Below are 11,146 nucleotides of genomic sequence, written 5' to 3' on the forward strand. Positions count from 1 at the left end.
CACTTGGATAAGTCTAATAACTATTATTAAAAGTACAACTTCAGAATCTGATTAGCAATCATATCTTTCAAAAGCCGCTGCCGAATTCTGATCATATCAGCAGTGCGTCCTTTAGATAAGGGATCATATATTCCTCCATTTTAGATATCGTATGAACTAATTCATGGATTAAAATCATTCTCTCTATTCATGTGTTGTTTCCTGATTTTCGAAATCTTACGACTGACAACAGACTACAATTAAATACATCAACTTAGTCTAGGTTTAGCCAAGCGCTTAGGTGTCATCAGTTCATCACTAAATCATCGATGGGCCCACATATAGTTGCGTGTTTTGTGAAGCTCAGGTCGTGAGCTTTATGGCTGACATCATTATTTTTCTCTAGACTAAAAAAATGGGCTAATTCAAATTAACACGAAGTTGACAATGCACCACGACGTGTTTTCGAGATTTTCTTAACCAAAAATCCATCTTTTTTTCTTAAAATTTAACAAAAATTTATCACTCAACTTTTAGAAACCCCACAATTGATTTTTGCCATTTCTAAAATAATTTAGATGACTTGATGATTAGTATCCTAAAATTCAACTAAAAATGCTTACATTAAAAACTCAAAAACAAAAAGAAAATTGCAAATCAAGCTCAGGTTGCCTCCCAAGAAGCGCGTCGGAGTTTTGTAAGAAAAAACCTTAAAAATAGTTTGAGTGGATACTTATGGCTTTGTACGATTGATTTGTTGAATTAACTGAATTTCTTCTTCCATTAGCTTTTCCAACTCCTCAAGTTCATTTTCTTCATTTATGTTAAAAACTTCACCTTGAGCAATATTATTTTGAAATCCATCCTCCATTTCAAATGTTCCTACTCTAGTGGGTGAATATTAGCACTAGATGGAAACGATAAAGGAGGACGATAAGAATGAACATCAACAAAAGTTTTCTGATCAGACCCACCCCACATCGTGAGATTTGGATGCTCACATCGTGGGCTCGATGCTTTTGATTTCTTCAGCTTTGGTCCGGCCTAATGTGGCTCAACTTCAAGGGCTTCTATGAACTCCGAGATGATATTCTCTTTAGTTTCAATTACCATAACATGTGGTTGAGGTTTTTTGTCAAGAATTTTTGGAGATAGTTACTCATTAACAAAAGTGGTTAACTATCCAAGCTGACCTTCGATGTTTTGGATCGGTGCTTTATGATTTCTTAGGAACGCTTGTTGGTCCCTCATAAGATTTTGAGGGTCTCTTATCACCGTATCGGTCTCATCATGTTTTTTCTCCGAAGCCTTCATGAACCTTGCTAACATGGATTCCAAATCAACCTTATTTTCAGATGGTGGTTGGTCTTTCTAATAAAAGGCTCGGCCAGTCTGCCTATACTTTTTTTATATACTCATCATATGGCAACCACTCTTTCTTTGGCTTCCTAAAATCTTCATCATATTTGTCCCCGCTTGAGTAACAAACTTGAACCGTTTTATTCCCATTCTCCTCCAAGTGATAGTCTTTAGTTAGATGGCGACCATTGCATCTTTCACAACCAACTCGAAGAGCATGTATGCATTGTTCAATCTTTTTCATCATCCAGTCCATAGTGTTTAGCATAGCTATGAACAGCAGCCATATCTTCAGAAGTACCACCCCCAATTCCTTTTGCTCCATCATGCATGGGATAGTGATTTTCACACGAATGCTTAGAGAATTCTTCAATTAATTCCATCATCTCACCTGGATTTTACTTATTTAATGGTCCTTGAGAACCAAGGAGTTGCCTTTTAATGACATTAACCCCATCATAAAAGATCGATACTTCTTGTTGCTCATTCAAATTATTTTGGGGACAATTTCTTATCAATCCCTTGTATCGCTCCCATGCCTCATAGAGTGACTTCCCCGGTTATTGCTCGAAATTTTCTATTGCTATCTTGAGTTTAGCAACTTTCGAAGGTGGGAAAAAGTGTTCTAAATGTGACCAATTAGTGATTTCACGAGGTGGAAGTGCTTTCAACCAATCTTTTGCAGCTCCTTTGAGTGTGACTGGTAGTATTCTAAGTAAAACTGTAGTGCGTGGAACATTTGCGATGTTAAGGTTATGACTGGTAGTATTCTAAGTAAAACTGTAGTGCGTGGAATATTTGCGATGTTAAGGTTATCAACAATGTCATTGACTTCGTCAAGGTGTTTGTAAGCATCCTCATGATCTTTACCGAAAAATGGAACTTCCTTAATTGCTGACAGAATGTGTCCCTTCAGCTCGAATGTTGCGGTAACCGGAATTGTAGGTTGCACTAAACCGGGATCAGTGCCCTCTTGGATTCTTTTCTTGTATGCCTCCATGGACATGCCAGCAATGTTTTCCATCTCTTTTTTTGGCTCGTCTTCGATTTCGCTTTCTTTAATATTGGTTTCTGATTCTGAAACGGATTCGTGAAGATTTGGATTCTGCTCAAAGCTTTCTAATTTGTTTTCATTCTTTGAGGAATTACTTGATTCACCCACGTTCTTCCCCTTCTTCTTTCCGAAAATTGATTTAAGGTCTTTGAAAGGTGATTTCTTTGGTGGTTGGTTTTCTCCTACGTTTTTATCCGTCTTTTTGTGAAGAGCTGACTTTGGATCTTCAAGCGGAGGTATCAACGTGCGTTGAATCCTTGGGTCATGAACTACTACAATAAAACAAAAATAAAAATGCAAAATAAAAAAAAACTAACTAAACACGGCTACTAACTACTCTCCACGACGTGGTAAAGAGAACCACCTCGTGTTGTCGCAGTAAAACTAAGCAGAAACGAAAAATGAAAGAAAACGTAAACTACTGAGATCACATTGTGAGCTTAAGGTTCACATCGTGAGTTCAGTTCTGTAATAAAAGCTAATGCAAAAATTAACTTTTTGCAGGTTTTACCCCACAAAAAGAATCGATTAACCTAAAACAAATAAATTCCTAAACTAATTAGTCGTTCCCTGGCAACGACGCCACAAACTTTGATGTCGAATTATTACTACACCATATTTTACCTACTACCTAACTAGTTAATCGACTAAACACAGTTTAAATTTTTGCAAATAGTATAGCACAAACAGTCGGGTATCGATCATAGGGAACGGTTTTAGTTAATTAATCTAATTACTACTAAACTAACCAAAAATCTAAGTAAGAGTTTAAATGGTGTTTTATCTGATTTTGCAAGTTCACACTAACTTAATCACTCAACGATTAAATTCAATCAATTTCTAAAAACACTTCTGTTTAGTTCATGTCACACCCGCGAACCGATGAGATGGCGGAAATGTTCGAGGATGGGTGACGTCATGTACAATATCATAAAAATTGAATAATATAGATCAATTCATTGCAGCCATTACATTGATAATTTAATATTTACATTGAGTTCGATTCATTGTTTGTTTGCCTCCAAAAACATATGATAAATATATCACATGACACTGCAATGCTCCATCTTTACAAAACCTATGTGGATACCTGTCTATAGATTTTCTGAGAATACAATTGGTTCTAGAAAAGTATCAACAATTAAGTTGGTGACTTCATAAGCATTTTATATGAGAAAAATATGTCATTGTTCCTTGAAAATGATTGTGTATTCTTCCAGAAAATACAATATTTTCTTTTAAATGTAATGTAGCCTTAAAAACCCTAAGACTGAAAATGTATAAGTGTTTCTGTACTCTGAAATAGTATATTGTAGTTTTAATCTTTAAAACAACCATTTGTATGCATGTTTCCAAAATATAAATTGTATTTTATTAGAAAATCATGTAATGTAGTTTTATTGTTAAATAAACCCAATTGAAGATATGTATGTATCTCAATATGGTAAAATAATATGTATGTCTCATAAACTATATCTATTATAGTTTATCAAAATGTTACGTTGTACTAAAGAATCCTATGTATGAAGATTATCATTTTTACTATATATATATATATATATATATATATATATATATATATATATATATATATATATATATATATATAATTATTTGTATTTTAACATAAGTTTTTCTTTTGTTTAACTTGTATTCCCCCCCCCCCCCCCCCTAAAACATAGAAAATTCGTTTAAAATGTAGGGGTATAAACTCACCTCGAATGTGTTTTTGGCTGGATAACGATGTGAGTGGTGATGTTCTTCGAGTTAGAATACATGAATATAGACGATCCTAATTTGTTTTAAACACATAATACATGTGCAAATTAGATAACTAATAATTAAAGTGTTAAATAACACTAGTTTATGTAAGGATACTTATAATATTCCTAAGAATCAACTTGAAGTGTTTTGTTTCCCGAGGAAAGTTTAAAGGTGTTCTAGGTAAATATATGAATATTTGAAGAAGTTCTTATGAACGTTGGGAGAAAAATGAGGAGAGTTTAGGACGTAAATGAGGGAAATGGGGAAGGGTTTTCGGTTCTGTGTGTGTGTGTGTGTGTGTGTATATATATATATATATATATATATATATATATATGTATGCTAGTAGTGTACCAACGTGATACGGCAGTGCGTGATTGTTTCATTGAGCATATAGTTTTCATAGGGCGATTATTTTACTTTTCGTGTCAGAGAATTCGTGTTACCCTCTTGACAGATTATTTATTGGCACTAAGTTTCTTTCAACACCAATTTCCTTTCGTGTTAGATTAAACATTAGTATTTGCTTTTGATAAGACACTCAGTATTGGTAGTCCGTCTTAAGCCTTGTGCATTATAATTGAGACTTCATTAAATCTTTTTGTAATGTCATATGATATTGCTTTGAGAGCATAACTTAAACATGTCAATGGAGCATATGAGAAATGGATATCATAATTATCATATTATATTAATGGAATTATCAAAGAAAACTGTCGTTAATATCTATTTTAAGCTAATATTATTTTGTTAAACGATATGAAACCTAATACAACTTTTTGAGGTTTGATTTTGGTGTCATATATTTAAAAATAATAATAAATATAAATATATTTAAATTTAAAATACTTTAGAAAATACAATATTTTTGGAATATCGTTTTTTTTTTTTTTTTTTAAATTGATTGACAATTCGAAGTTTTAACTATCTATATAAAAGCGAGTGATGTCTAACCTAGTTGGATTGATGTGTCGGGTTTGATACCCACGTGAGTTTGAGGTCAGGAGATTAAGGGGCTGTTTGTTTTTCTTGTGAAGAGCTGCGCAACCACTTTTGTCTGCGCCGCGCAGACATATGCCCTCGCAGAGTGTTTGTTTTTTGGAAGTGCGCAGACCAAAAAACGTCTGCGCGAGGTCTTCCTGGCGCAGACATGAACCACTGTCTTCAAAGGTCTTCAGACCTCATTTTAACCAAAAAAAAAAAAAAAACACCACCCGTTTTTTTTCTTTCTCTTTTTGCTGAAAATGCATTTTTAATCGTTATGACATGAAATTAAGTTTGAAAAATTAATTTATTTCAATAGCTGCAGACGTTAAAAACAAACAGTCTTCTTATTGCAGACTGCAGACATTTGGTCCACCTCTTCTGCCGCAGAGGCTTGCAGATGTGGTTCGCAGACTGCAGACATTTTGGCTTCAAAAAAACAAACAGCACCTAAATCTTTGAATCTGTTAAATTTGCATCTTGCAATTCTGCCACATGTGAGAGAGCTCGAACTCGGGGTCACTATTAAAATATTGTGGTGAGGATTCCGCTAAATCGTTTGACGTTTTCAAAAAATACTATATAAAAAAGTATAAAAAGAATATTATATATATTATAATATTTTCAAAAGATTACATTATTAAAAAGACACCTTAAACGCAAATATTTCAAAACTCAATATCAATTTTCCAAAACCACACATATGAATTACATTAATCACTAACCAAACATTCAGTTTTGATCTACCATAAAATTTAGGAGTGAACAAAACCGAACCTAAAAACCGAAAAACCGAAACCGATGCATAACCTACGGTTTGGGTTTAGAATTTTCAAAAAACAAAATATTCCGTTTGGGTTTGGTTTTTGGTGGTAAAACTGAAAGGAACCGAACGAAACCGAATGTTGATATATTATTTGTATTCTGTGAGTTATATATGTATATATACGTAGTCCTGGGGCTATAAACAGAAAACGAAGGATACTCTAATGGTTAACGCCTTAGGAAAATGTGGAAGATGGCGCAAGTTCGAAACCTGCTAATCTCATTTTTCTAGATTTATTTTGTCAGTGACTTAACTCTATCCCACATCGCCCATAATTAAAACTTAAGCCAACATCGCTTCTATATAAGTTGGTCATCCACTTTCTTTCTACTATCTCGTGAGTCCCACATCGCTAGTGATATGTAAATATCAGTTATCCTCACCATTATATAGTTGATGAGTTGAGGGAAATTAAGAAATTGTTTCTATTATAAAGCTGTAACCGAACCATGAAACTGAAGTTTAAAACCAAACGATAAAGCGAACCCATTGGTTTGGGTTGAAATTTTTAGAAAGTGATCATTTTTTGTTTGGGTTCGGTTTTATGTTAAAACCGACCCAAACCAATGCATGCACAACACTAATAAAAGTTATGGATTTGGATCCATGTAGTTAATTTAAGAAATTTTCCGTTCTATAAATTAACAACTGAAGTAACAACCATGCAATATGGATCACACAAAAAGTCGATCATAAGCCTAATAATAGTTACCATATGCTAGATCTCGTAAACTATTTGCTCCACTTAAATAGCCTTTGAGATTTTCAAATAAAAAGGATGTCAATACTATTTGACAACGCATAGACAAAAAAAGGAATTTATTTGTGGATCAAGACAATAATATATTCCTACAACTACACCATTGCGTTGTAAAATATCAAAAAACAAAAACTGCATTGCTGTTTTAATCCTATAATTGTAACGATGCCTAAAATGATAAAAGCACTACTGTTTTCTGCATCAACAGTGTTGAAGGGACAAATAGTGGCAATGACTTGATCAAAGTGATTCTTTCATCTTGTTATACTTTTGTTTTTAACCGGATTAACATGAAACTCAACAGTTTTACTACTTTCATTATACCCAAATCAAAGCATTAAACACTCCAACGACTTATCCTTTAAATGGTAGTTGGGTAGTTGTGTATTACTTGCATTTGAGTGAAATAATGAGAGTGGTACAAAAGAAGACAAATTTTTTAACGCCCCACACCCTATTATAAAAACATAATAAAGCATTTGAACTTGATCAGTAGTTAACCCATTTAGAGGAAAAAACAACATATTAAAACTAAACTTCAACTAAATATAAGGATGAATATTATTCAAGCAAGCATATATAGTAAATACTAACACATTGTATCTATAAAAAGTGAAATAGTTGAAAATACATTGCTAATAATAAAATAAAATAAAAACATAAAAGTGTATAGCCTACATAATAGTCTTAAATTGTTGATAATGGTAACTTGAAGTCCACAAATCATTCCGATAATGTAATCCATCCAGCATATCACCGCAACATCAAATCGAGCCACTGGGTTAACAATGATAGCATAAAAAATACCCCACCTGTATCCACATTTGAAAAACACCCACACACAAAAGAAATAAAACTCACACCAACATCCTGCCCAAACCTATTAAAACACCAAAATAAGATATTGAATTTTCCTCCAAAACCAAACAATTAGGAAGTTCACACAAAAAGAAGAATCCATGAATATTTTTTCCATTGACCCACACTTTTAAGATCCATATAATGATTTTGAATGAGAATACGTAAAGCTTCCTTAGAGACTGAAGTTCAAAATCGGATAGCTTTAGAAATTTGTATTGTGAAGAACGACCTTTATAGAAGAAAACGCTGATATATTCATTAAGATTCCATTTTACCCGAGCTCAAAAATATGAGATTCCATGAGAACCTGTTTAAATAAACATATCAAAGATCAACATGAAAATAATAAGAACCCTTAAATTGTTGTTACCTGATCTTACCCAAATCTAAAACAACAACATGAAGTTCTTTTATTCTTGCATCGAAGTTATCCTTCTCATCCAACACACAACTTTAGGATTTAGAAAACTAATGAAAGTTTTACAGAGAGTAGGAACCAAATTGGTGATCATGGTTATGAGTGGCAGAGAAGACAGCGCCAATCAAAGGACTGTTTCTAAAAAGAAAACCCAAAAGCGTTGTGGGTACTTGAATGCATCTGGGGAGAAAAGCGGAAGTTTCTTATGTTTTTAGAGAAGTATAGGGTGCTTTTGGTTATGAAAAAACTAGTTTCATTTTCTATGAAAATGTTTTCAGAAAATAGGGTTGCATTTTCATTTTCAATTTTCAATGAAAACGTGTTTGGTTGGAACGGATGAAGTTTTCATTTTCGATCTTAGAAATTTGGAAAACTTTGGAAAACTGTAAAAATCACTTTTCTAATTTACATACAATTTGGAAAAATGAAAATTTCATTTTCTTAGAAAACTTTGGAAAACTGAATGAACCAAATGCGTTTTCAAAATTTCCGTTTTTCTTGGAAATTTTTCCACAACCAAACGCACCCATATAGTTTCTGTTATTACTAAGGAGAAGAATGAAGGTGGTGTCTATGGATTTTAGAGAGAAAATCAAGGATACTATAGCAGGTGAGAGTTTATTGGTTAAAGATGGAGGCAGTGGATGATTCAATAAGTTTTAGATTTGGGAAAAAAAGTTCCAAACTAAGATCTGGAGCTCAAAACGTTAGGGCTTACAATGGAGAGTGGCCAAGAAAACCCATGCGCTCACGGAAAAAAATGGTGTTCAGCGGTTAAACAAACACATACATAGAAAAAAAAACTAATATTAACAACCAGAGAGAAACTATTTGTGGAACTTTAAGAATATAAACATACACATACACAATATTAGACGACAAATTAATATGAGCGATCCTCAATGGTGATGGTAATGCGTACTTCACCCGATTCCCGAAAATCCAGTTAAAATATAAATTACAAAGAGATGAAATTGATAAAATAAATTTAAAACATAAATTAGAAAGAGGGTAGGAGGAAAGTGTTGTTGGCGGTGATTACGTTATCTGATGTAGATGGCGATATAGTAACATTCGATCTAGGGTTTGTGGAGCGAAGATGAGAGGGAAACGAATTCAAAGTTTAATCCAAATGATGAGTGTAAGGAGTACACAGGAAATATAGGGAACTGGGACATTTGATGCCGGTAAAGATATTTCAAAAATCCCACTGAAAGCATACAATTCAAAATATTTTGAATCAGGTTTAAGCACCGAATTACAAATCCAAGTTTTTAGTATTTTAGTATACAACTATGCATAAAATAATTGTACCAAGTGGTGTGAAATTTGCACCTCTTAATTTTAAGATATTAGGCTTTGCATTGGTGTACATCATGCTTAATATATTGTATTTAAGACATTAGATATGGATGTTTTACATAATAGTGTGTGTGTGTGTGTATATATATATATATATATATATATATATATATATATAAGGTAAAAGTGATGTGACATATGCCTTGAAATGTGTAATTTATCACATTGGATAGTGTGTCATCGGATAAGGTGAGAGATTTCGACCTATCTTTACTGAATCCTCATGATTTCGGTCTAAGGCTCCAACCAAGATCACCTTGATTTCGGTCCAAGTGATCTCGGCCTCACATGGTTCCCGGTCCAAATGAGGATCTCGATATTCTCGGTCAAGGTAAGATTTCGGTCAAGGGGGTCCTCGGCCAAGGCATGAGAGGTATTTGATTTTTTATTCTTAAAACGAAAATCCTCAAAAGCAACATGAATTTTTTATGCATTTAGACTTATTTATTTGATTAAATTTTTAACTATTGGATTTTATTAGCACAATTGACTATTGTTTGACTTTTATTGACCCAAAATAACATGTTGTTACATTATTCCCCCGTTAGAAGGAATTTCGTTTTGAAATTATTTCTAAAGTAAGTACTCATTGTTGGGATGTAAATCCTTAAAGACTGATTAGATTCAACAGGTAAGTAAAGAACACAAAGATAATCAAACTGACATTGAATGATTACAAGTCACGCCCCAGATGAACACGATGGAGAATTTCAACTGTAGAGGCATGCTAGGGTTTACAAAATTATATCTTAGCAAAAGCGTTCAAAATCTGCGGTGCATGCATGCACTAGAAATACTTAAACCCTCACTAATCTAACAGATTGGACATACCCAACACCGTAAACAAAATGGACTAACTATTACAAGTCCAATGACGCAACATCTAACACCTAACAATTTCCCCCTTTGCGTCAATTTAGGCAAGAGATGCTTCACTGTTGTGTCTTCTTGATTGTCTTGAAGAGCTTGGGAATCATAACAAGCAAATTTCTGCAAAACAAGACATACCACCGAATCATATCATTAAAGTTCTTCTTCGCAGTAGCATCATTCAAGGTACACTTGTTAACAATCTCCAAAATATGTTCTAAGCAAGTTGTAGAGAACAAGTGTTTGTCAGGTAAAGCGAAGAGGCATTTCTAAAAAGCTCCAGGAACATCAGTACCATGTTGAAACATCACAGTTAAGTGGCCAGTATCGATTTTTCCCATACTCATTTTGCTCATGTCACTGGCTTTCCCAATCGGATTTACTGTAGGCTTTCGCTTTAGAACTTTAGCAATCTCAATGTCGAGGTTCGCCACTTCAAATATGTACGAAACCAACATTCGCTTCAGATGAGCAAGAATGTGTTCGTATTTTTGTTCTTCAATTAGGAAAATATTGACCAACAAGTGATGGGTTTTGAACATTCTAACACTCCTATGGTGTACATGCAACCCTAAATACCTTGGATCTATGTTTTCTTTATTATACATGCAAACTTGAACTTTCCAAGGTATTACCCTAACTAGCATACAATCATTAATACTTGGGTAATATAAAAAAGTTATAAGACATACCTTTTTCATGTAGCTTTATTCGATGGAGCTTAAGAGCCTAGTGGCTAAAGTGTGACACCTCAAGTGGTTCACACAACATCAAGAACACTTGGAATAACATGAGAATAAGGATACTTGTACAAATTCGGTTTTGCCCTCTTGTGTACACACACTAGTCACACTAGTTCCACTAGTGTCACTTCATGAACCATATACCTCTTTAAATAGTGTGGAGGAT

At 33.7% G+C, this 11,146-nt stretch overlaps 1 long non-coding RNA gene and 1 other non-coding gene across 2 annotated transcripts; one reads left to right on the forward strand and one right to left on the reverse strand.

The window, feature by feature from the left end:
• The first annotated feature begins 1,827 nt into the window (after positions 1-1,827).
• Positions 1,828-1,934, forward strand: LOC144999242 (small nucleolar RNA R71). The gene has a single exon (XR_013660759.1). It is a non-coding gene; the product is annotated as a small nucleolar RNA R71 (small nucleolar RNA).
• A 5,315-nt stretch (positions 1,935-7,249) lies between these two features.
• Positions 7,250-8,212, reverse strand: LOC144997606 (uncharacterized). The gene is made up of 2 exons (XR_013659860.1): positions 7,968-8,212; positions 7,250-7,894 (listed from the first exon to the last, which is right to left on the reverse strand). It is a non-coding gene; the product is annotated as an uncharacterized LOC144997606 (long non-coding RNA).
• Positions 8,213-11,146: the final 2,934 nt, after the last annotated feature.

This window comes from Lactuca saligna, chromosome 5, assembly GCF_052625555.1.
Source record: "Lactuca saligna cultivar CGN05327 chromosome 5, ASM5262555v1, whole genome shotgun sequence".
In the NCBI taxonomy this organism is placed as follows: domain Eukaryota; kingdom Viridiplantae; phylum Streptophyta; class Magnoliopsida; order Asterales; family Asteraceae; genus Lactuca; species Lactuca saligna.